Source organism: Labeo rohita, chromosome 18 (genome assembly GCF_022985175.1).
Source record: "Labeo rohita strain BAU-BD-2019 chromosome 18, IGBB_LRoh.1.0, whole genome shotgun sequence".
Classification (NCBI taxonomy): Eukaryota; Metazoa; Chordata; class Actinopteri; order Cypriniformes; family Cyprinidae; genus Labeo; species Labeo rohita.
This window is the reverse complement of record NC_066886.1, coordinates 10,472,314-10,498,797: the sequence shown is the minus strand read 5'-3', so window position 1 is coordinate 10,498,797 and position 26,484 is coordinate 10,472,314. Positions and strand designations below refer to the sequence as shown.

The following is a 26,484-nucleotide window of genomic DNA, read 5'->3' as shown; positions in this document are numbered from 1 at the left end:
ACATATAGGTATACACATATGTAAAATATATTATAAAGTAAAATATATTATAAATATAAGTATAAAAATATATAAATATATGTTTTAATACTTTGAATTGTTGTAGCTTATATGAATGTGCTCGCCTTTGCCTCACCTTTGTAATTAACAGCAAGCATGCTGTCATGTCTCATGAGAGTCTGTTTTCAGCATTTTGCTGTCTTTCTAGTAGGCTCATCACATTGGGTGACTGCTCTAGGCTGCCTCAGGTCGCACCACGATCGAGCATCTCGGCGGCTGCGCTCACATTCTCAGTCGGCATGAGAGGAAGGACACGGCGGCTGCGGAGAACCGACTGCGCCGCGATAATTACAACCAGATTTGTACCAATGTAGTCAACAGCAGCGGGATCCGAGTTGTTTCTTTCAATTAACACGGGGCGGACAACGTGGCTGGAAAGGGAGTCTGCAAGACGTCAGACTATCTAGTGAGCTGCCTACATAGACAGCTTTTTTGGACATCATACCGCGTTCGTGCGCACTCCGGGCAGCATTCATTCACTGTCGCTGTCCACACACACATGTACAGTATGTGTGAACGTGCGGAGAAGTTGAAGATGCCACTCTGAATCATCTGTTCGCTTGGATCGACGGTAAGCGCACGTATTTATTATGGGCGAATTCAAATAGTGTTACCAACTTGATTTTGTTAAGGAGCGTATAGGCACTCGCACCTGTGCATTCAGCCTCTTCCTATCAAAACAATCTTCCACATTCTTCGTCGTTTTGCTCGGGTCTGTGTTGTGTTTAATGCCTGAAGCCTCAAAGTTGTCAGATGTCTTTTCCTCTGCACGCTGTTGACATCTGGGGGTATTTTAAGAGAAATAATAGGTGACTCAACTGGCATAAAGTAAGGACAGATATAACCTACATGTGTCATATTGCCCTTAAGGCATGAAAGCTTGGCATAGCTGTAATGGGTGAGATTTATTTAGAGAATGTGAACTTTATGCAACATTGTAACTGTGTATCCTGTTTATTCATGTCCTTTGTATGCTTAAAAAGTGGCTTTTCTTCTTGTACAAACTGAATGTAGTGTCAAAGAAGTGCTTGCTTCAGTCATGGGTGTTTTAGACGATTTCAGACAAACATCTGGCAGGGAATGATATGCATGTGGCTTAACTTTAATGTGGGTTAGTTTAAGATCTAGCTGAATGAGAAGTTAAAATTACTGTAATTTGGCAGGTTGGATTTTCAAACAGTTTTAGAAGTGCCCTGTAGTTTGACTAGGACAAACAATGTCACCAAAAGTCACAAATGCCCTAGATATTTTAATTAAGAAGCAAAAATATTTTACATATTTAACGATATTCTATTCTCTAGTTATTGTTTAGGTACTGGAGTGGCTATAGTTGCTACGTAAATCATCAGATGTTTTTTTTTTAATGAAAGATGTGTATGGAAAAATATTTATATACAAAAACAATGAACTCCTAAACCCCTGATAATCTATTCCATGGGACAAATATTGTTTTTGATATAAAAGCTAATTTCTGACACTGAGTGCGCAATGACGTAATTCAATTAAAACTGAAGTTTTTCAGCTCTTATTATGCATGTATTGTTTATGACCATATTAATTAAATTTGTACTTTTTAAAGTTCATTTGTCACACTGCAAGACTATTCTAGAGAACTACTGAAGGATGAACAACGATTTTAAAAGGTGACTGGTTTCTGTTAATGCACACGAGCATTTTAACTTAAAATCTTAAAATCTAAAAAAAAAATTAATGGATATCTTATATCTACCCAATTACAGTCTTGAGAGAGTATGAGCAGTTTTAAATGATGAACGCAGCTTTCACAGTACCTTATATGTAGTTAATGCCCTACCATAACCTTAGAGCAGCATCTGTAATATTTTGAGCCATTTGGACCAGTAGTTCCTCCCCTAGTGGGGTAAATCATTCATTGCAGCAGATACATTCACAAGGTGAAGGGTTTCTATATTTGATCAAATTCAAGAGATCTTGTATCAGGTGTCAGGTATTCTTTTTATTAAAAGTTCAGTGTTTTTATAGTCCGCATTGAATGCTTTTATATTAAATTACACTACAAGATATAAGGTAAGCGATTGTTGGCAATTATTAGTTGAATTTTGACCTTTATGCCTCCTTATAAAAAGCCGAAATGTTTATTAAGATGTTATGATTAGTTAAAAAAACACAGCACTGTGATAAATGGATATCATTAAAGGAACAGATGGGGTTTGCAAGACATGTCTTCTACCGTCTCCCTATTCTGTCCTCAGTACTTCTGACCTGTGGGCAGTATTACCAATTCAGACATAAAGCAGCACTCCATGCACTTTAGATTGGGAACCAGTGCCCATGTTTAATGCATCTCTACACTCCTAGACTGTTGAATGTGGAGAAGTGTCTCAGAGAGAGAGAACATTTCTAATGAGAATAGTATTTTAGATGCAGTAAAGCCCTTTTGTGTGAGGAAAAGTCTCGGAGAGACTGAGATTAAATAAAAGAAGGGTTTACAGAGGGAGCGAATCCCTCTGTATATTTTACTTAGCTCAGTATAGCACACTTTTGACTATCAAATATACAAAGCCTTCATTATATAGTGATGTTCTGTACCCAGTTTTATTTTAATAATATACCCAGTTTTAACTGCTGAATTTAACAGCAGTTTGTTCAAAGTTTAAGGCCCTGTAAAATGTTTTATTTTTTTATTCAAATTGAGTTTTATTTTGACCAAATTCTGTGTATTCCAGTAATTTCCTGGATTCCATTTTATTGATTTCATTACATTTTAATAATCAAAAGCATGCGTAATTAATTGATTTTATAAATAATTAATTTATTTTTATTTTTTTATTTATTTACTGTGCATTATATTTTTCTGGTAAATAAATACTGGTAGATATTTATTCTGGTAAATATTACGTAAAAATTATGTTTTAGTAATAATTTTATTATTAGTAGTAGTACTATCATTACATTAAGCAATATATTCCTGTCACAATTTCTTCAAGTTAAACCGAACTTTTTTTTTGATGGGTTGCTGTCAGGGTTGCCAGGTTTTTACAACAAAACCCACCTAATTGCTACTCGAAACTAGCCCAGTTGTGTTTTGAGGTGGGTCCCCTGTTAAAAATCACATTCTGGGGGTAAAATACACATTTTTTGGTGGATTTCCACTGGTAAAATTTGCATTTCAGGTGCTAAATATCACGTTATTGGGTTGCTTCATCCCGCAGACATGAAAAACAACCTGCGGTAATAGTGCTAAAGTAAGCCAATTCTGCAGGAAAACCGCAGACTTGGCAACACTGGTTGATATGAGGACCTTTAAGTTTCTGTTTGTATATGATATGGTGATAGTTTTTTTCTTAAAATAAACAGTACAATGCTCATGAAGTGCTTCTCTGAGGCGGGTGAGGCTAAAAAACCCTGCAAGCATCTTGCGTGCTTCAGCATGTGTGTAGTAAATGTAACCGCGTGTCTGCGCAGGTTCATATTTAGATGTATTCTTTGTGGCTTAATATTCACAGACACTATCATGTTTTGATTTAATTGTACTGAGTTACTTTTGATTTATTCATTCCAAATTTGGCAAATTCTCCGCCCAACGCCTGCGTTTTCTGCTTTGCGGAAATCATAGGGCCCTAGGTGTGTAACTGCAAGTCTATTTTGTCCAATAAAACATATTAGAGGTAGCTGGAACTTGTAGGTTATTCATGGCAATGTAACATTCAAAGCCTTTTGAGAAAAAATAAGCCATGTGTATTTCATACGTACTTCTGTGTTAAACTCAGGGCCTGTGGTGTACTTTTTGGATTTAAACCTTTAATCATAGTGAATCAGCACACTTAGCTATCAGGATGCTTTTATATTGCTAATACTGCTTATTTTTGCTTAGAGGAAGAGTTGCAAAGTCCAGAAATTGTGTATGATTACTTTATAGCAAAGTTCAACACTAATTGTACCTTTGGGACTCCTGAGGGAGTTTTAATAAACTGCTTTCCACACAGTCGGGGGGACCCACAGCAGCACTTGGCATTAGTGTTTCTCCAAAGGCTTAAGCTGCAACATCCTGCTTATCAACTCATGAGTGTCTTTTCATGAGTGAGTGAGCCAAGTCAGATATAAGGCGCGTGGGTCGGCATTATTTAACAGACAATTACACGCATTCCAAAAGCTAGAATCCCAACATCCAGCCGTGATCCTGCTGAGGTAAATGGTAATTAGCTGTCCTATTTTAATCCACTATAGATGTGCTCTGACATGAGAATGCCAGGCTTTGACTGGAGTAGAGGATTAAGGTGCCCGTGAATAAGTGTAGCAGGTGGGAAAGGTGTGTCAACGTTATCTCACCTCGCTCTCGTGTGTATCCACAGTTTGCATCGCTGTTCTAGTCCTGACCTCTGATTGGGCACTTCGGTGCTAAGAACGCTCACCCTGAACAGCTGTTATCCTGCGAATGAAGGTGCGGTCACACTGGCTTTGAGCGTGCTAAGTTTCCCTGCAACGTTCAATGGCAAGAACTAGCATTTAAAAAAATAATAAATCACTAATTATCATAATAATAATAATAAAAATGTGAGATATAGCAACAGAACATGATGCCATGCACTGGGGCCTCTGTTTTAAATGAATCACAAATAATTATAGGTATGTAATTATTATTAACATTATTGTCATTAATTCTATTTATGATTTAATAATAGTAACAATATTTGTACAAATATTTCTGATTTGTATTATAATGAGTGGATACAATAATCAGCTTATTTGACAAAAATGAGAAAATATTGCATCTACTATTTTTATCTAATTATCATCAACAAGTTTTGATTTTATGGTTCTTTTGTAAATGAATAATACATAAAAAACTATAAGCATGTTGTTGTTAGTATTGTTATTATGTTTCATTATATAAAATTTGTGATTAATAACAACAACAACAACAACGATAATGATAATAATAATAATAATAAAACGTATTATGATTTGATTATTATTATTATTTTAATAATAATATTTTGTTTTGTTATTTTTAATTTTTTTTTTTTATAAGTTTATTATTATTTCTTATTTTATATTTTATTTTATGTGAAATAAAGCAACATGATATGATGCCATGCTCTAGGACTTCATTATTGTTTACGTTATTGTTATTAATATTAATTATTATGATTTATGATCTAATAATAGTAATAATATCTGTAATAATATTTCATATTAGTATTATTATGAGTAATAATAATCAATGTATTTGACAAAATGAGAAAAAAATGCATCTGCTATATATATTTTTTTATTATTAATTATATAATATTTGTGATAATTAACAACAATAATAATAGTAATAATAATAATAATAATAATTCAAATGTGAAAAATAGCAACAATATATGATGCTGTGCTCTAGGTCTCTTTTTTTTAATAAATCACAAGTAATTGTAAGTATTAAATTATTGTTAACATTATTGTTATTAATATGAATAATCATATTTATAATTTAATAATCAATTTATATGAGAAAATGAGAAAATATTGCATTTGGTCCATTTTTATCTGCAGCAATTATCAGCAACAATGTTATGCTTCTGTTTTAAATAAATGCATAACAAAAAAACAGAATTATGGAATATGGAATTAATGGAAGTATGGAATTATTGTTATCACTGTTGTTAGTGCTGTTTTTATTATTAATTATATAATATTTGTGATTAACAACAACAACAACAACAACAATAACAACAACAACAACAACAACAACAATAATAATAAATACATTTATATGACTACTACTATATGATATAATATTATTACTATATTATTATTATTATTATTTATATTATACATTTATGTTACTAGTACTACTACTAATAATAATAATAATTCATAACTTACATTCTTGATCGAATAGGAAAATACAGCATCTATTCCATTTTCCCACAACATTGCATGTCATGCATCTTTAAAATGTATATTCTTTGTATTGAGCCAAGAGGTCAGTGTTTTACATTTACAGTGTTTTACAAGTTTACATCTTCTCACGGCCAAGGTTTTTTCTCCATACGAACTCCCTGATCAGAGTTCACCAAACACAGCAAAATACGATACTTCTTCGCATCAGCTTGCATTTCCACTCTCCAGCATTTGCATGCATATAAAAAAAAAGAGAACGAAGCACAAAGTTCAGTATCACCACAACTTCACACTTACAGACCACAAATGCAGGTTTTCATTCAATGAGGCCTGTCTTAAACCTGGATTTGAACTGTTTCCTGTTTAAGAGTGTGATTTAACAAGGTTAAGGTGTTGCTTGGGTGCATCGAGTTCAGTTGAAAGACTACTGATGTGATGCATGTGCAGGCGCTAATTGTGTCTGTCTTCCACTCTGTGAAAGGTGAAATTACTCTCAGGACAGGTGAATTTAATTTTCCTCACATGGGGAGGAAGAAGCAGGGATTTGGCTCGCTGGTTTTGATGAATGCAGGCTGCGAGAGGGCGAGGAACAGGCAGAGTCACTGTATAGTCATAAGAGGAGGAAAGTGGGAGGAATCTAGGCCATCTGTTAGAGTTAGCAAGTGATATTTTGTGGGCAACAATGACGTCGCTCAACCGCACAAGCAAGCTTTGTTGTGAAACCTGACGCCAAAGCCTGATTTGTTAATGTCAAAGAGGTGATTTGGCTTTCTCTCTGCTTTACATTTTTAAGACAAAGCTCATATTTAAGCCAAGTTTTGTCTAAATTCAAGCATAAAATCAGGAGCTTACAAAGTATGACAGATGGATAACTATTGCTTTTGAACAAATAAGTCCTCATTTTAATCGATATGGGCCTTCTGGGAATCTGCGGACGGTTGCACCAGCCGTGCATAAGTTACAATTTAGCCTAGTTGTGGTTGCACCATTAAACTTATTTCAGTAATAATGGCTGATAGACCGAATGGATTAAAAGCGACCGATTTCAATCATACAGTATTTGATCATATTATGCTTGTTTACATTTTATGAGACAGCACTGTGAATGAATAACTGACTTCTGTGGTGATACCAATCTAAACAGTGCACTTTCTCCTCTAAATGAAAATAAATAGATGTCAGCTTCCCCAGTATTTGTTTATTGCCCTGATTAATTTTAGATACAGCTCCTGAATATTTATTATTTACATATTTAACAGCATCAATATTTAAACAGACTTTTGTTTGCATATTTGAAGGCTGCCTATTGGATAAATAAAAGGTAAACATCTTATTATGCATCTGTGTTACTGTTTTTTGAGCTTATGACCTGCTAACTAGGTTTTGCTGTACAACAAATAGTGCAGGGAATTATGTATACGGTTATCTGCAAATTAACTAGCTGCTAAGAAAGCAATATGATATAGTGATGTTGAAGTTGTTTTTTTATAGCGTGCTATTGTGTTGTACATTGTTATTGCTTCGTGAGCATGGGTAATAATTAAAACCTTGATTATTGTGTTAATCATAATTATCTTGTTTTCAGAGTTGAATGCCAACACAAGGGGCAATTATTAAGTGTTGGTAATGTGTATTTTATTAGTGTAAGAGAATTAATCGTTTTGCACATTAAGGGCTCTTGATTAGATAAAATTAGATTATATGAGTTAGATTAGAAGTCAGACACTCTCGGCTGTAAAGTTAGACAATGGAGACAAAAGTGAGGTGGGTGGTTGAATTTTAATGTGAGCACATGTTTACTGATAATAAATTGTAATATTTTGTGCAAGGCTCAGTGCTACAGAAATATGGTAGGAGAAAGTCTATGAAAATGTGTTTTATTAGTTTATTTTTCATTAGTGCTTTCATGTGTGGTTTGTAGTATGTGCTGTTGATGAAAGAGATGGCCAGTTGTTTTGGTCAAGTACCGTAGTGTCCTGCTTTAGGTGACTCATTGTATCTGACTCATCAGTGTGACTTATTTCGTGCTGCTCATTTGAGTGACAAGACATGACGGCCCTCTGTTATTGGCTCGTTTGCTACAGCAGCTTAATATCGAATCAGCAGTCCTTGGTTGCTGGTTATATGCATGCAGCTGTTTGCACTGATGTACTGTTTGTTGGAATTTAAAATTTGATAACACTGTACAATATATATCTTTTTTCACAATGAGGTTTCCTGTCCTTAAAGAAATAGTTCACCCAAAAATGAAACTGCTGAAAATTGACTTGCCTTCAGGCCATCCAAGATGTGTATGAGTTTGTTTTTTCAATGGAATTTGGAGACATTTAGCATTACATCACTTGCTCATGAATGGATCCTCTGCACTGAATGGGTGCCGTCAGAATACAAGTCAAAATACCAGTCCATAATACATAATAAAGCTTCCTCCAGTCAAAAAGTCTATCCCGTGTTGTCCTCTGACATCAAAATCCAGCTTGTTTAGAATGTTTTAGACTGTTTTCGCTTGCAAATGGTGCATGACTTTTTCACTTGAGGAAATTTTTTAGCCAGGAGCAACGTTTTGAAGATAAAAGTGTCTTAATGATGGATATGTTTATTACAAACACACAGCTTTTCACTTCACAAGATGTCGATTACTTGTGGATTATTGTGATGTTTTTATCAGCTGTTTGTAATCTCATTCTGACGGCACCCATTCACTGCAGATGATCCATTGGTGAGCAAGTATGCAATGCTAAATTTCTCCAAATCTATTATGATGAAGAAACAAATTTATCTACATCTTAGATGTCCGGAGGAAAATATAAATAATAATAAAAAAAAAACCTGTAAAGGTCCTTTCACACTGAGTTCATTTTCATATGTTTTTCTAGGTCTGTCAGTTTAACATGTTACCTTAATTAATTAGTTATAAAACGTTACACGATTAAAATATTTTAACATAGTTAAAAAATATTTTAACCCACCCCCAGATAGGTAGATCATCTTACATTTCATACAGCTGCTTGTTGACAAATGTGATAGAGGGCAACAGCTCCATAAATATAATTATGCCCTAAAATTCAAGATATTGGTGCAAAAAACTGTCCCTGTATGTATTTTGTCTCATATTTATATATATCACATATCATACAATATCACATGAGCAGCAAGAGCAATATGACACGAGTGTCCCGATCTATCGCAAGCTTAAATGTGATTTTATACAGCAGTTCGGTAAATAGGAAGTTGATATTGTGTAATATTTTAAACACAATAATATGGGGTTTTGCTCAATTTTGCAGAGAACATATTACCTTTGAAGCCATCGCAGAATTGTTGCGCGTCTCTGAGCAACACAGCGGTGTTTAGTTTCGGAATGAATCCGCGTTTTTGAATGAATCGTGTGAATCAATGATTCAAAGGCCCGTTCATAAAGAGAGCCATTTAGTTCATTTCTAAATGAATCAGCCGTTTGATTCATAAAAACATTCACTATTAGTTTCTTATTTAGAGTATCATTTCATTTCATAATAATAATAATAAAAACATTAAAGGGATAGTTTACCCCAAATATTTAAATTCTGTCATCATTTACTCACCCTTATGTCATTTCAAACCTTTATTTTGTGGAACAAAAATGAAAATATTTTGAATATTTTGGTTACCATGACTTTAATTATAAGAAGAAAAAATATGTTTCTCAAATTATCTTCTTTTATGTTCCATAGTTCCGTTGCAGCCTAAATGTTTATGTGTAATAAATTTGATGTTGAATCAAATAAACTATTTATTTTTAAAGCTATAATTTATAATGTCTACTTGATACTTTCTCATTTAACACAAACATAGCTTTAAATAATCTTTTGTGGGTATTTTCACAGCCAATTTTTTTTTCAATTAATTAGATTAATTAATCGACACATCATATATTTAATTAGATTAAAAATTTTAATCGATTGACAGCCCCAGTTTTTTCGTATTCGTCAAGATTCGTCACACACAGAACATCAGGGTGGCTCGAAACGTCAAAACTCAACTCTCAAAATTCTTTCTACGGATGCGAAAAATGCAGAAAATCCAAATTTTTTTCTGAAGGATCAAAGTTTTGGAGGCAGTGTGTAAGTGTGACTGACACAACGTGAGGTCGTAATTATTTTTTAACATTGCAAAAATTTTGAACGAAAATTTTCGTGTGAAGTGACCTTAACCTTGTAAAAATTTAAAGCAATTTTTTTTCGACTTTCATCCAAGATTTGGCTATTACAAACGTCTTGTTTTCATCTCAAACATGTCCAGAACTTACAATAAGCGTTTCACTTCTTGCCACTTATGTATACTGCTAGCTACTGTTTATGTTGCTCCAGTTTGAAGATGATTTTGCTTTCAATACAGTCTGCATCATATGAAAGGCTTTAATTTGCATGATCAGGAAAAATGTATTCAGACTACAAAAGGTAGCCCATTACAGAGCACATTAATTCCATGCATTACTCTTTCCAGCCTTCAGGGGTTTTGGGTATTGGCACTCACATGAAAGGAAGAGATGAGCATGCTCAGAAAAGCTCTCTCTTTTCCAACTCTCCTGCATCCTAACGTCTGCCTTTAGGTAACAGTCAGCAGAAGAGACACAACATATCCCTGAGACGTCCTTTCTTTTTCAGTAAAATTTCTCATGTTGTCAGGGCTAAATCAGTAGCCATGTCATGTAGGCTAATGTAATGAACGCTAGTATTTCATTTGTCGCACAGAGACGTTTCATTACTATTTCATAGCTATTTCATTACCTTCACAAAAACAAGTTAATGCACACGGATCTGGAGCAGGGAGATGTTCCGAGCAATGGGGACAGTGGAGATTGTAATGTCTGGTAATAGGCAGCCTGTCAGCTCGGAGCCGTCTTTTCAACTCAAAGGAAGCACGCAAAAGTTCTCCATGAAATATGCATCAATCGAAGTGAACGAAAGAACAAAGGCAAAACTGTGTGTTTGTTGTGGTGGGTGGGATATTGGAAACGGTTATTTATTGAAGAGCCAACTCTACGGCAACAGCTGTTTAGATCGCACCGCTTCGGAAATAAACGTATAATCATCCGCACTGGTGGAACAGCAGATGAGAGACAGGATGCATGTTACCTGAAATGGCGGAGATCCATGTGTCTCCTTGAAGACGGATTTACTTTTTATTTATTTTTTTAAATGCACAAAAAAAAAAAAAAAGTTCCGCCACGGTTAAAAAGTTTGGGGACAGCAAGTTTTTTTTGTCTTTTCTTTTTCTTTTCTTTTCTCTTCTTTTCTTTTCTTTTCTTTTCTTTTCTTTTTTTTCCTTCTTTTTTTTCTTTTTTAAGAGTGTTATTCAGAAATTATGCATTAAATTGTGAAAAAGTGACAGTAAAGGCAATTAAAAATTTTACAAAATATGTAAAAAAATATTTAAACTATTTTATAAATGTATAACAATAAATTTATATAATTTATAATATATATATATATATATATATATATATAACATTTGGTAGTATTTATTTTCATTTGAGTACATTTCAGTACATTGACAATATGAAATTCCTTAATTTTGGAAGTTTAGGAATTATTTTTTTAATGTATTCTTTTATTATTATTGTTGAACCAATTTTTCTTACTCAGTACAAATGGCTCTTTTTATCAAAAACAACCGAAATTTTTTTTTTTTTATTTTTTTTTTTTTTTTTTATTTTATATAATTTTAATTTTAATTTAAATTTTAAGTTAATTTAAATTTTAATTTAATTTAATAAAAAAATTATTTAGATTTATTTAACTGGTTAACTGTTTTGATTGATTGTAGTTTACATGCCTAACTACCCGCATCTTTTTATTTAGTTATGAGTTGTATGGGCTTAAAACATTAAGTGGAGATAAACTCTGGATATGTAAACTTCGTATACCATACTGGTTATCTACTTAACGTAGTTCAGTCTCGTTTTTGCAAATCTTTAATATTTCTTGTTCAAATTGGCCCTTCATTTCAAAAGGGTTGCTGACCCCTGTTCTAGACACACATTTGCTGGTGCTTAAATGAATCCTGTGAATTATTGATACCAATTAAGCGCTAGTGTTCAGTGCCCCATCAGGGTTAATTATAAAATCCGTAGGGGCCAGATGAGCACTGTATCTTTAAGACCACATGATGTGCTATAGGAGCAAAAGACAGTGAAGAGCAGGGTTTACACACATGTCAGAAAGACAGAAAGAGTGCATATTAGAGAGAAAGACGGGGGAGAGAGACCGAGAGAAGACTGTCTGCTCGCTTCAGCAGGCCATTGCCATTATGATGAATGTTTGCTGCACTTTTTTGTGAGCCAATTATCTGCTCCTGTGTGAGTCATGGAGATCATTTAGGCAGGTGGGGAGCTCCACGCACACACACACAAGCATACAGGAGAGGATATAGACTGTAAGCATTCATGTGCCTGCATTCTGACCATTTCTCACATATTATCCCCACTCCTTTACTCCATCAGTCTTTTTGATGTACAAACCACAGCTCTTGGAAACGCTTGTCTCTCTCTTGTTCTCTGTGATGGTAGGAATGTTATGGGTTTCCTGTGTGTTCACAGTTCAGGCTGTGATGCTGTTAAGCTCTGAATGGAAAATCTCCCCCTTCTTGCTATATACACCCTCTCTTCTATTCTCTTTCTTTGTACTGTCTGTATAATGGAACAGTTCACCCCAAAATTCAAAATGGTATCATTTATTCGCCCTAATGTCATTTCAAACCCATATTGTGTTTTTCTGTTGGACACAAAAGGGAAATTTTGAAGAGTCAACACAGTTCTTTTCCATGTAAAAAAAAATTGTGATTATATCTGTCAAATGCATGAAGTCTTCGGCAAATCAGTGTTATTTTAGTGTCATTAAGACACTATTAGTAGTTTTTATTCATTTTTAATTTGTTTTATTAGTGCCGTGCAACGATTAATCGTGATTAATCACATCCAAAATAAAGTTTTTGTTTACGTAATGTATGTGTGTGTGCTGTGTATAGATTAACATATGTCATATGTAATAGATTAACATATGTCAAGAGTGCATCTTAAAAAAATCAACATCATAACATGAGTTCTGACCTTTGGCACAAAAAACTTTCTTCGTTGCCTTTTTCCCTATCATGTTTTAGAAATCATAAGAAATTAAATATCAGTTCAAAACTTAAAATCCCAAAATTCATCCTTTGAAAGCCATTTTAAAATCAGACATTGCATTACCACAGAAAATGTACATTAAAATCATATTACAAACTGTTTTCATTCATGAATTATAAAAATGTAAGTCTGGATAGTGCATTTTTAATTGAGATTAATCGTTGCACAGCACTAGTTTAGTAAAGTTTAGTAATTTTATTGTTTATTTCAGGATTAGTTTTTGTATTTTAGTACATCAAGTTAAGATTGAACTAGATTTGAAGTAAAATTTTCTTTTTCTTTTTTTAAATTTAAACTAAATGTACGTTTTTTAACATAAAATTTTTTATGGTTTTAATTTTAGTTTTAGTTTAAGTTTTAGGTAACTATAATAACCTTCTGCCAAGTACAATTCATGTAAATTTCAACGAGGGTAGTCGCGATATACCGGTATTGGAGATATTTAAATATGAATAGTACACATACAGTTACGTAAGACATAATAATCCATCGGCAGCGCCATTATGGAGCGTTAAACTCTCACGTGTGATTTGTTTCACTCATACTCAACACCAGAGGGCGCCTTTTCACAGAAAATCCACATGCGAGACTCATAGGAGTAATAAAACAAATAACTTTCCAGCAAATCCTTTATATGCACAAAGGTGCAATGCAATGCTAATCGGCATAGCCTTTATCACTGTATAGAGGTTTGCACTTACATCACAGTTTGGTAATTTACCCGGATACATGGCCCCATATTGGAGATACTCGGATGTAAACAACAGCATTGATTGCACATTTGATGTACTACTGAATATGATTATATTATGATCATTTGTGCTGTCTATACCACACAAAAAACATGTGAAAGCTGCTAAATCATATAGAAAAGGACTTAGTAAGCAGGAAAGGGCACAATAGTTTGACAACTAAAATTAAAAGGCGGTAAAGATACGTACAAGCAGTATTAATTAAGATATTAGCCTAATATTTCACCTACCTGACCGAAAATGATAAGAACAAACTTGAATATTGTCCAGATTCTTGCCCTGGAAATCCTGGTTGAGTTTGGCCAACCACAAATCCCTTTTGTTCCTCAGACAGTTTTTTGCACTCTTCTTCTCTTTTGTAATGTTTGGCATCTGTAGTACTCAAAATATATAATGCAAGTTTGGAGTATAGTTTGGAGAATAAAATATGGTTATTCTCATCAGTTGTCTTAGGTTAGCATTTTAGTCTCTTCTGTTTAGTGTAATTGTTCCTTTTGTAGGCAATGGTGTGATTCGCTGGTCAAAAAAAGAAAAAAAAAAACAAAGATTAAATTTACAGATGACACCATGACTGATTAATTGATTTGTTGAAGATTTCTATTAATGTGCATACTGAGCATGGTGTAACACATATGGAGTAGTCTTTATTTTGATAATTCTCTTTGGAAAGTTTGCGCTTTACTTACTGTTCTGGTAATCTTTAGCTTCAGGTTGTATGTTTTTAGGTGTGTGGTGGTCCGATGCTGGATCAGGGTGTAGCTGATGGCTGTTATCGGAAATCTGGAGAGATTGATGACACCCAGGGCAAAGCGCTGTCTGCGGGGCAGGCCACCACCATAAATCAGTGAGAAGTGGGTTACGCCAGGTCAGCTTTTCTCCACCTGCCACAATTTTCACACATCTCTATTTTACACAGTCTGTTAACATACAGTACGCAGTGAATGCTTAAGAGTATTGCTGTACGATAAAGCTCGAACATAAACAGTGTCTGCCTTAGAAGCTCTTTTCTCTGAATGTGTGAGACTTTTGATTCATTAGCCGCTATAGGTTAATAACTAGAGGAAAAACAAAGTGCTGTAAAGAGTAAAACCATTTGTGCTGCAAATCAGTGTGTTTATGATGTGAATATGATAATGAATTTAAATAATAAGATGAGAAATGCAAATTTGCATCATATTAAGCAGCATAATGAGCTGCTTTATACAGCTTAAAATAGCTGGAAGCAAATGACACCAGAAACCTTCAAGTTACAAATGGCACACTTTTACACAAAAATAAGGTGGATATGTGTTTTTTCTTTTTAATCTTTTGATCATATTCAGTGTGTATGTCAATATTTGTATTTTTTTTCCTGATGTGTCATAAAAGGATTTTTCTGCTTTCAACATCATTTCAAAATGAATGCATTGAAATTTAGTGGGAAAAAAAAACTGTGCACCAGTATAACAATAAACAGCAACATATTTTAGCTAAAATAGTGTAATATATGAAAAAGCCATTCATCTATTTATTGAAATGAATACTGATTCATGAAAATGTACTTAGTATAAACCAAACCAAAAGTACAAAAAAATCATGATAAGATTCACAATGTTTAATATCACCACGAAAAGTAATAAAATATTAACACATCCATCAAAAATATTGTGAAATATTGTCACCACTACTTATCACTCAGCTTATGAAATGGGTTTTCTACATCATTCTTTTGCCCATAGATATTTTAAGACTCGTTTATTCTTAAACATCTCTTTACATTAAGTATAAGTTGCCGTTTTCCCTTGTACAAAGACATGCGCTTGGAGTGCAAGGGAGTCTTGTTTTCCCCTAATTGGACAGCAGGCAGAATGTCTTTGCTAGATATGTGAGGAATAGTGCTGATCCCCTGGGTTTGTGAGGTCCACTGTAGCCGATAGTTTGCTTTCTCTATAGTGCTGCTAGTTAGACGATGCAGGACTTCGTGTTCATTATATATTAAAGGCACAGGAACTCTCTTCTGGTCTGTTTTGCTAACATGCTCTTAAGTAGTTGTCCCGATGGTTGTCCCGGGAATCCTAAATTTGTACAAAACCTCATCTCGTAAAATATGCAGTGCCACAATGTACTGTGCCACTCTGTACTAATGTGCGTTATAATTATACTAACTCGTCTGTTATTGGACTTTATAGATTTGGAAATCTTCATACTAACTGTTTCTGCAGCTTTCAGGGAAACGACAATTTCATGCACCATTGACCATCCATCACGTCTAATTTTAATGGACACACTTTTCTATACTCTTCTGTGCAAATGGCTTTTCAGCGTTGAGCGCTAACTAATGTGTATTTTTCAGGCTGTGTACATTTGCTGTAAAATGTAACTGTTGTGTGGGTGGTTGCGGGGTATGGGGGTCTAAGACATCTCATAGACAGGTTGATATTTGTCTTTCTGTATAACGGAAAACAGCACAGAGAGTGAAGAGAGCAATGACCTTTCAGAGTGAAATGCTAATTTATCTGCGGTATAAAAAGCTTGTACGGTTGCTGAATGCTGAACATGTAAATGTTAGTGGTTCCCACTGACTGGGGCTGTTTACATGTGGATTAGGTACAGTTCAGTGGCCACTAAGCGCATATTTGCCTCAGCCTCTGGTGTTATTTTTCATTTATTGGTGGGTACAGAATATAAATTGCACATAAACTCCTCGGGTCAGGATATATGCCTTCTGAAAATGACTTTTTATCCACCCATTTTCCATATAGCCTTTATAAACAGTTTCTATACACTGCAGTGTTCTGTTTTTGCTTGCATCTTGCAAGTCTGTCTATCTGTCTGTCTATCTATCTATCTATCTATCCGTACATCCATCCATCCATCCAACGTCTGTCTCTATGTCTACTAATATACATCCATCCATCATCTGTCTGTCTCTCTGTCTGTCTGTCTGTCTATCCATCCATCCATCCATCTAATGTCTGTCTGTTTCTGTCTATATCTATCTATCTATCTATCTATCTATCTATCTATCTATCTATCTATCTATCTATCTATCTATCGTCTGTCTGTTTCTATCTATATTTATATCTATCTATCCATTCATCCATACATACATCCAAAGTCTGTCTGTCTCTGTCTATCTATATCTATCCATTCATCCATCCATCCATCCATCCATCCATCCATCCACCCCAATGTCTGTCTGTCTCTATGTCTGTCTATATCTATCCATCCATCCATCCATCCATCCATCCATCCATCCAACGTCTGTCTCTCTCTACGTCCATCTGTATCTATCCATTCATCCATCCATCCATCCATCATCTTACAGTCTGTCTGTCTACTTGTCGAGCTATCCATCCATCCATCCATCCATCCATCCATCCATCCATCCATCCATTCATCCAATTTCTGTCTGTCTCTATGTCTATCTATATCTATCCATACATACATCCAAAGTCTGTCTGTCTCTGTCTAGCTACATCTATCCATTCATCCATCCATCCAATGTCTGTCTGTCTGTCTCTATGTCTGTCTATATCTATCCATCCATTCATCCATTCATCCATCCAGCGTCTGTCTCTCTCTATGTCCATCTGTATCTATCCATTTATCCATCCATCCATCCATCCATCATCTGACAGTCTGTCTGTCTACCTGTCGAGCTATCCATCCATCCATCCATCTATCCATCCATCCATCCATCCATCCATCCATCCATCCATCCATCCAACATCTGTCTGTCTCTGTGTCTGTCTATATCTATACATCCATCCATCGTCTGTCTGTCTCTCCATACATCCATCGTCTGTCTGTCCATCCATCCATCCTATCTATCTATCCATAGTCTGTCTGTCTGTCTATCTGTCTATCCATCCATCCATCCATCCATCCATCCATTCATCCAATGTTTTGAATTTTAATTCTACTTCCTCACTTTCATATTTGAATTCTGCATCCTATTTGTTACCTTACTTATTTTTTGGTGAACTGTTTCTTTCAATTTTGATTTTGGTATTGTAGTGAATTTGTTAGCAGTTCTGGACAGTTTTATCTCTGCAGTCATATTTTTGCCTCTGTTTATTTAATGAAACAAGTTCAATAATATTTTTTGTGTAATAAGTTTAGCTGTGTGGATAAAGGCTAAATCGACATGGTGCACTGATTGAAATCAAAGCGCAACATTAATATATTAAAACTCATCATTGCGTGAATTTAATTATTGTATGAACAGCCATTCTACAGCTCTATTTTATGCATGAATACGGCTCAGTTTCTTTGAAACAATCTTGTTGTATTTGTTAGGTGATTCTTTTGGGGCAAGTACATAGCAGTGTAACTCCCAGCTGGATAACCTCAGTTCACCCTGTCTGCACAAGTTATCACAGAGGTGTGTGTATGTGAGAAAACGCTTTATAAGTGTCTACTGAATTGCACTTGCGGGTTAAAAGTGGTAGGAAATGAAAAATTGTGTGTTTTTAAGTTTCTACGTTCACCAAGCTTGCAGATCAATAGACCTGGATTTTTATCAGGTTGTACAATGCATTTGCTGATGTGTAATATATCAACTGAAACAACCAGCCAATTTCGTTCTCAGCAAACACAGTTTTCATGAGAGGAATATTACCGATATTGATCCCATTTTCTTGGCCATTTGCAAAATAAAGTTTTTATCTATAGATCCGTTTGGTGGCTTGTAGAAGTTCAAGATTTGCACCTGATGGGAAACTAGTGTTGTGGAAAATCTTTTTCTTCACATATTTGTATTCTGTATTCTGAGGCTGCAGCATCGCAAACGACAAAACTCCACTACATTTGGCTACAAACTTCTCTACAGAAGGTGTAGCGCTTTCTTTGCTCTGTTCCGTCTACTATCTGGTGTACGAGGCTACAGAATTAATGGGCGGGGAATGGGAGGGCCTAGGTGGACCAGAGAGATTAGCTGTAAAATTGACACTGACAAATCTCATACATTATAGCTTCATGGGAGGCAGCCATCGCCACAGGAAGTGTTGGAGGAATTGAGAAGAAAAGTGAATCACTCTATAAAAGGCCTAAAGTGTCCTTTATTAACAGCCATTTTTTTGGTGGCACACGGCGAGCCTCACCACTCCAAAAATACTGTACCGACAGAAGTTCATGTTTTCTCTTTTCTCGCATTCATTTTGAACTCACTGAGTCACATTCATGGCAAATAATGTTATGGTTTCAAAGGTAACACATCTTTATGAAAACAAGGCAGCATTATTCATATGAGTCACGGCTGCTAAATAAAGCAAATGGGCAAAAGTGTTTTGTTTCTCCATGGATTTGGCTTCTGTTTTTCTCCTGTTTGTGCTTATTATTTTAAACCAGCCTGTTTGGGATTTCAAATCTTCTTATTGCGTTCTCTAAATTGGTCTTTGGTGTTTGATGTTTGCGGAGGGTGTTTTAAAGCTCAAATTATTCAATTATTGAAATTAATGGAGAAAATAGGGTAGATTACTAAACTGCAGAGCAATAGCCTTATGTGACTGAACTCATTTCAGCATTCAGGGTTTTGTTTAAACTTGATTGCTTTCAAGCCCATGAAATTCATAAAAGCTGCAAGCTTTTAAATAATTCTTTAGTAGAAAGCAAATCAAAACACCATAGATTCGCATTGGAATCCTGGACTAATTATAAAAGTGATACGATTTGTAAGGTCACGGACACATTTTATATAAGTCACCTTGACAATTATATTGTGAGTGTGTGTGTCCTGTATATATATATTAGGGTTATTAGTTTAACACGGTAATTAATTAGTTATGAAAAAATAACGTGATTAAAATATTAATGCACTGGCACCCAGACCTGCACGTTATCTTATATTTCATATAGTTGGCTGTTGACAAATTTGATGCAAGGCAACAACTCCACAAATGCAGTTATGACCTAAAATTCAAGATACTGGTGCAAAAAATGACCCTGTATGTGTTTTGTCTCATATTTATATATCACATATCATACAATAACACACTGGCAGCAAGAGCAATATGAGAGTGCTAGTTTTTCCTGATCTATTACAAGTTTAAATGTGATTTTATACAATCAGTAAATAGGAAGTTTATGTTATGTTATATTTTAAACACAATATTATGTGTTTTTGCTCAATTTTGCAGAAAACATATCACCTTTGAAGCCATAGCAGAATTGTTGCTCGTCTTCGAGCAACACAGTGGTGTTGAATCCATGTTTTAAATGAATTGTGTAAACCCATGATTCAAACACCCATTCATAAAGAGAGTCATTTACTTCATTCTTGTATGAATCAGCCGTTTGAATGAATCGAATGAATAATTTTCAGCTTAAATGTTTATGTGGAATAAATTCTATGTTGAATCAAAAATATTTCTTTCTAAAGCTACAATTTGTAATGCCTACAGATACTTTCTCATTTAACACAAAAATAGCTTTAAATCATCTTTCATGGGTTTCAAATTTATTTTACAATTAATTAGATTAATTAATCAAAACATCATTTAATTCATTATATTAATTAGATTTTTACTGACTGATATATAAATGAAAATCTTAATCATTAAAAAGGTTATTTTTCCAGCAATTTCCAGAATAATACACTAGGGCTGGGTTTTGACAGAAATTTCATGATTTGATTTGATTTTGATTCACAAGTTTGTGATTTAATTCCAATTTGATTCAATAGCTATTACTTTAGATATATAACAGATAGAGTACATGGCAAATGTTCTCCAAAAAAAAAAAAAAAAAAAACTCAACTAACGCTGTTAAATATTCATGAGTCAGTTGGTAATACATTACTATAATATTGAAAATTAAAATAACTGTTTGTGTACAAACACTTAAATTACACTCAATTAAGTTTTCATAATAAGAAAGATACAGTACTAACTTTCAATATAATTAACAGTTAATTATATTTCTACTCTTAGTTCTTTTTTTTTTTTAATGTAAACATTTAAATGCTGGCTGTCATAAAACTTAAATATTTAGCAAAATGCTTCTCTCTAGATTTTTCATAATGAGTTTATGGTCACCAAATATGTTCTTTTCTGAGTGAAGTTCGGAATGTGACGTTCAGTGACATATTGTTAACAAGCTGTTATATAACGCCATGTATAGTTTAAATGCTGCATTCAAATGAATTAACTAAAAACAGGGTAGACTAATGGATTCTTGGGATTTAAAAATCTATATCATTTTGTAAAAATGAGAATTGATTATAATCAAGAATCAATATTTTTTTACCCAGCCCTACAATACACAGTGTGTTCACTAGAGCACTTCAATATGTAGAGAATGCAAAGCCGAAATGAATGACTTTGAGTGATGATCCGTTAAATCAGAGTTTTAAATCATTTCATTTTACAGACTATTTGAAATGAAACTAGATGAGAGACCATATAAAACACATTCATACTTATAATGCAAAGAAGGGTCTTGAAACCTTGTTTTATTGCGAGTAATAAGTGCATTGAAAGTCATCACAGTATTCACCACGGCTTAATATCTTCAGAAAATCTTTGCGAATAAATCATGAATATTCAATATATCACCCAGCCTTACTTTGGTAGTCAGCCCTATTGACCTGCATAGTATGTTGCTGCTACTCAAGTAAGAATCCGTCCGTAATGAATGGAGATATATTCTGCATTTCTTTCATATCTGAAGTCATAGCCAAAGGGGATTACCTCGCAGGTTTAAAAAAATATTTATAATTATCCACTTATTGATTTGAACCCTGTTGCTGAAGCTTTGATAGATACAGCACGTAGACTATATGAAGCTTAATTAATGCGGCACATAATTATTGCCATTTCATGAGCAGGAGATGGATTAGATGCAGCAGGATCTTGAATTTACCCAATGAAATAAACTCGGTTAATGGTTGCCGCTCTCATCTCCGTGTGTGTGTTTTTCATGCCTAGGGCTCCTTATGCTCAGCTGATGAGAAAAAGATGTATGATTGTCCCATCTGATGAGAATTTTACATAATTGCAGTTCAACTGTGTTCCTGCCCAACCCCCATATTCATCTACATTGCTAATTTGATTGAAAGCTTGTGTTTTCTTATGATGCACCCAATTACGGAGTGTGGGTTCACCATTACTCGTTAGCATGTGTATCTTCCTGTTTTTTGTGGTCTGGTAAATGACGGTACATTCCTGTTCTCAAGTCTTTGTGATAATGATGGATAACACCCTTCCATGGACCATTAATAGGATAAAGCTCTTGATGGTTCATCAACAACATGTGCTGTTGAATATTCTTGACAAATGTAATGTTCTTAAAATATAACTCATTATCACTCCTGGCATCTCCAGAGTTTCTCAGCTCGGTTTCGCACCCTTCCGAGGTTTGTGAAGCAGGATCTTTGCCATGTTAACTATTTAGTGTCGCTTTGCACTGTGTTAGAGTTGGGAATTTATTCGGTCTTGCATTAAGCCTTTTTAGTGGGTGAACTAATACGATTCTTTTTTGAGCACTCAGATTTCAGTGGATTTAAAAAACAAAGCTTTTTTATATAGTTATTTTGTTCAGAGTAGTTTCCAAATCACATATTCCATCCCTTTTGTAATGTACACTACCAGTCAAAAGTTTTTGAACAGTAGGATTTTTAAAAAAATAATTCTCATCTGCTTACCAAGCCTGCATTTATTTGATCCAAAACACAGCAAAAGCAGTAATATTGTAAAATATGTTTACTATTTAAAATAAATGCGTTCTATTTGAATATATTTTTAAATGTTATTTATTTCTGTGATCAAAGCCAAATTTTCTGCATTGTTTTCCAGTCTTCACTGTCACATGATCCTTCAGAAATCATTCTAATATGCTGATTTGCTGTTTAAGAAATAGAAAGATCCAGCATTTATCTGGAGAGAAATTATAGAAATTAATACTTTTATTTGGTAAAGATACTTTAAATTGATCAAAAGTGATGATAAAGTCATTTATAATGTTACAAAAGATTTCTGCTTCCTGAAACCCGAAAACATTCTACTCAGCTGTTTTCAACATAATAATAATAATAATAATTATTATAAATGTTTTTTTGAACAGCAAATCTGAATATTAGAATGATTTCTGAAGGATCATGTGACTGGAGTAATGATGCTAAAAATTCAGCTTTGAAATCACAGAAATAAATTGCATATTAAAAATATATTCAAATGAAAACAGCTATTTTAAATAGTAAAATATTAGTGTTTTACTGTACTTTGGATCAAATAAATGCAGGCTTGTTGAGCAGAAGAGACTTCTTTAAAACAAACATTTAAAATCTTACTGTTTCTGACTGGTAGTGTAGTAATTTTTTTTCTTTTTTCCTTTTTCACGCATGAGTTACGTATCATCTTTATTTTAACTTTATGTCAGATTTATCTACAACGTGAATTAAATATATGACATCAATAATACACTCGTGTAAAAGACTGGGGTCAGAAAGTTTTTTTCTTCTATTCAGCAAGGATGCATAAAATTGAGCAGCACAATTGTTTTCATCATTGATAATAATAATGTTTTTAGCGCTAAATCCGCATATTAGAATGATTTCTGAAGCATTATATGAAACGTAAGACTAAAGTAATGGCTGATAAAAATTCAGCTCTGCGTGACAGAAGTAAATGACATTTTATATTAAACTTAATTAAAAATATTAAACTTGAAAACAGCTGTTTTGGTGAGCCTTTCTTCATAAAACAAAAAGAATCATACAGATCCCAAACTTTTAAATGATGTAAGCTTGATTTAAACATAAGATGTCAGGCATGAATTTCTTACAGAACAGACTAATTTCTATAAAATCTGAAGAAGCGGACAGAGTGAAGCTGTTGTTAAGTATTGATGAGACAGATGATGAAAAATGAAGGATATATTAAAGTCGATGTTAATGGGATTAGGGTCAACAAATCACTGAAATTCCCTCATGCTTCAGACACTGATATAGAGATATTCCAGATATTCCATTTGCAACGTGACGTATAAGGTCGTAGCATGACCAACACTTACTGTATCTTATGTAACTGAACACTTTTTATCTTTACAATAAAACAGAGAGAGAAACCATATGTGTGTGTGTGAGCAGGCAGTGGCTCTGTGAAAGGCCGACGTAAATGTGAAGTCTGGCAGACTGAATGAGGTCTGATATGAGGAGACCGCAGCCTGGAATCTTGCTAAAAGTCTGGCACTGGATGAAATAACCAGAGAGAGTTGATTTGGAAGCCTTCTAGCTTCGCTGTAACACAAAATGTATAAACAGCCCAGAATTTTAACTCTACTGTTTATTGCGTCCTTTTGTTCAGTACATTTGGGTCCAAAAGTCTGAAGCCTCTAGTGACATGCTTCAGTTTAACAGTTTTCTAATTAAGCACTTTTTTTTATTACAAATTACATGATAAGCATAGTAATTTGAGTCAAATTTGAACTGGAAATGCCATGGATTTCAAAATGACAGCAGCACTTGAGCTGAAAAGAACTCCACAAGTGAAACTTAATGATCCATGTTATCCAGCATTATCTGAGAATGTTACAAAGAGCATGTGCTTCAGTGGAACAAGAAAATTGCCTGTGTAGTCATTTTCTACAAAGACATTCACAATGTCACAAATTTACCTATTGATTAGTGACCCACATATAGTCTAAAATTTTAAAGGGGATGTCGGATGCAAAATTCACTTTTACAGTGTTTGCATATAAATGTGTCTCAGCAGTGTGTGAACACAACCACCCTACAATAATAACAATCCATCCACTTCCTTTTTCTAATCCTAAACCTAAAGAGTCTCAATTATCAAGCCATTTTGATTTTCTGAGGAGTTTGATATCATACTGTTCAGACCCCGCCCACAAACACTGATGGATTGTTCCATATTACCATATTTCCGACCTCAGCCAGTTGTGCGCTGTCCACCATTTTCTCAAGCAATTGTAGCGACAACATAGGGCCCTATGATTTCCGCGATGCTGAAAACGTGGACAGAGTCGCGGAATCCAGTCATGATATGGACTAGTATCTCTAAATATTGAGCAAAAAGAACATTTAAATATGAATTGCTCACGTTCTGCGTGTCTTTGTGTGTGTGAATGGCGCAGACACACGATTTGTTTACTACACATACAGTGCTGCTTGAAAGTTTGTGAACCCTTTAGAATTTTCTACATTTTTGCATAAATATAACACAAAACATCATCAGATTTTCCTAAAAGTTAAGACACAAAGAGAACCCAATCAAAAAAGTTGAGACACGAAAAGACAACCCAATCAAACAAATGAGATTAAATAAATAAATACTGTCATTTATTTACTGAGAAACGTGATCCAGTGTTAAATATTTGCGAGTTGCAAAAGTATGTGAATCTTTGCTTTCAGTATCTAGTGTGACCCCTTTTTGAAGCAACAACCGCAGGTAACAGATTTTGTAACCGCTGATCAGTCCTGCACAACAGCTTTTTCAGTACACTGTAAAATCGAATTAGTTGGGCTTACTTAAAAAAAGCATGCAAACCGATTGCCTTAAAAAACGAAGTAAAGTAAAATAGGAATAGTATGTTGTACTGACAAATGCTTAGCTTACTTACACGAGAGTTCTAGTAACTAAAAAAGAACTGTAGGGGGTACTTGATCCTTTATTTTAGGTTTACTCTAGACTTAGTATAGCTACTCACTCACTCCCAGAGTGCATTGCGGTATGAATAAATTATGCAATTGTTTTGTTTTACTGTTGTTGTTTTTATTTGCTAGTTTTATTTACTGTCTTGTGTCAGTAGTAGCACAGCAAGAGAAAATTAAATAAAAGAATGATTATTGTCACAATTAATAAAAATAAATAAAACTGAATTATCATTGTTGTGATTTGCGTGCTGAATGTTGAAGTCTGTCTGTGACTTCTCAAGGTGTTTATGAAGAACAATGAAAATGTAAAAGATCATTAATAAATATAAAAAACACATTAGCTAATGATTTAATTAGAAGATCAGAATTAGGTTACCTTCTAAAAGCAACCTGCTTATTACTTTTCTTCCCTTGAAATCAAAAAATACGATTTCATTTTACATTGCTGCATCAATAGGAAGAAAATTATAATAAGATTAACAAAGTTCCAAGTGCCCAACCAATGGGAACATTAATCACTATAATGTAAGTAAAAAAAAACAACAAAAAAAAAACCAACATTTTACGAAAATCAACATCAATTATGAAGTCAGCTTATCTGATGTTCTCTCAAATATTTCAGTTGTATTGAAGCAACATTCAAGATGACTTTGGGAAATGAGTGAATGTAACTAGTGAAAAATAACTGCAGATTATAAATTGCCTTCTTATTCTGTTATTTTGCAAATTAGCAACATATTAGTGCACTGATGCCTCTGGTTTATTAATGTCATTGGTTCCTTTGTGGCTACTTGAAAATTTTAAGTAAGCGTCACTCAAAGCAGTAAGTAAATTGTTTTACTTACCTTGAAAGCAGCTGTAACTTAAAACCTAGTACGTATAGCAATTAAGTAAAGATAACTAATTATATCTAAGTAAGGTAAACTATTGGATTTTACAGTGTACACTTGAACCCTGTGATATTGGTGGGTTTCCTCCTATGAACTGCTTGTTTCAGGTCCTTCCACAACATTTCAATTGAATTAATGTCCGGACTTTGACTCAGG

General features: G+C 34.1%; 1 protein-coding gene across 4 annotated transcripts in view; it reads left to right on the top strand.

Moving 5' to 3' along the window:
• The first annotated feature begins 206 nt into the window (after positions 1-206).
• Positions 207-26,484, top strand: part of mgat4c (mgat4 family member C) — a 132,025-nt gene continuing 105,747 nt past the window's right edge. For 3 of the 4 annotated variants that reach the window (XM_051134477.1, XM_051134478.1, XM_051134479.1), the window contains exon 1: positions 207-631. The gene's annotated coding sequence lies outside the window, so the exon portion shown is untranslated. Of the gene's footprint in view, positions 632-14,643; positions 14,711-26,484 lie in introns of those variants that run through there. The other variant, XM_051134480.1, reaches the window with a different exon arrangement.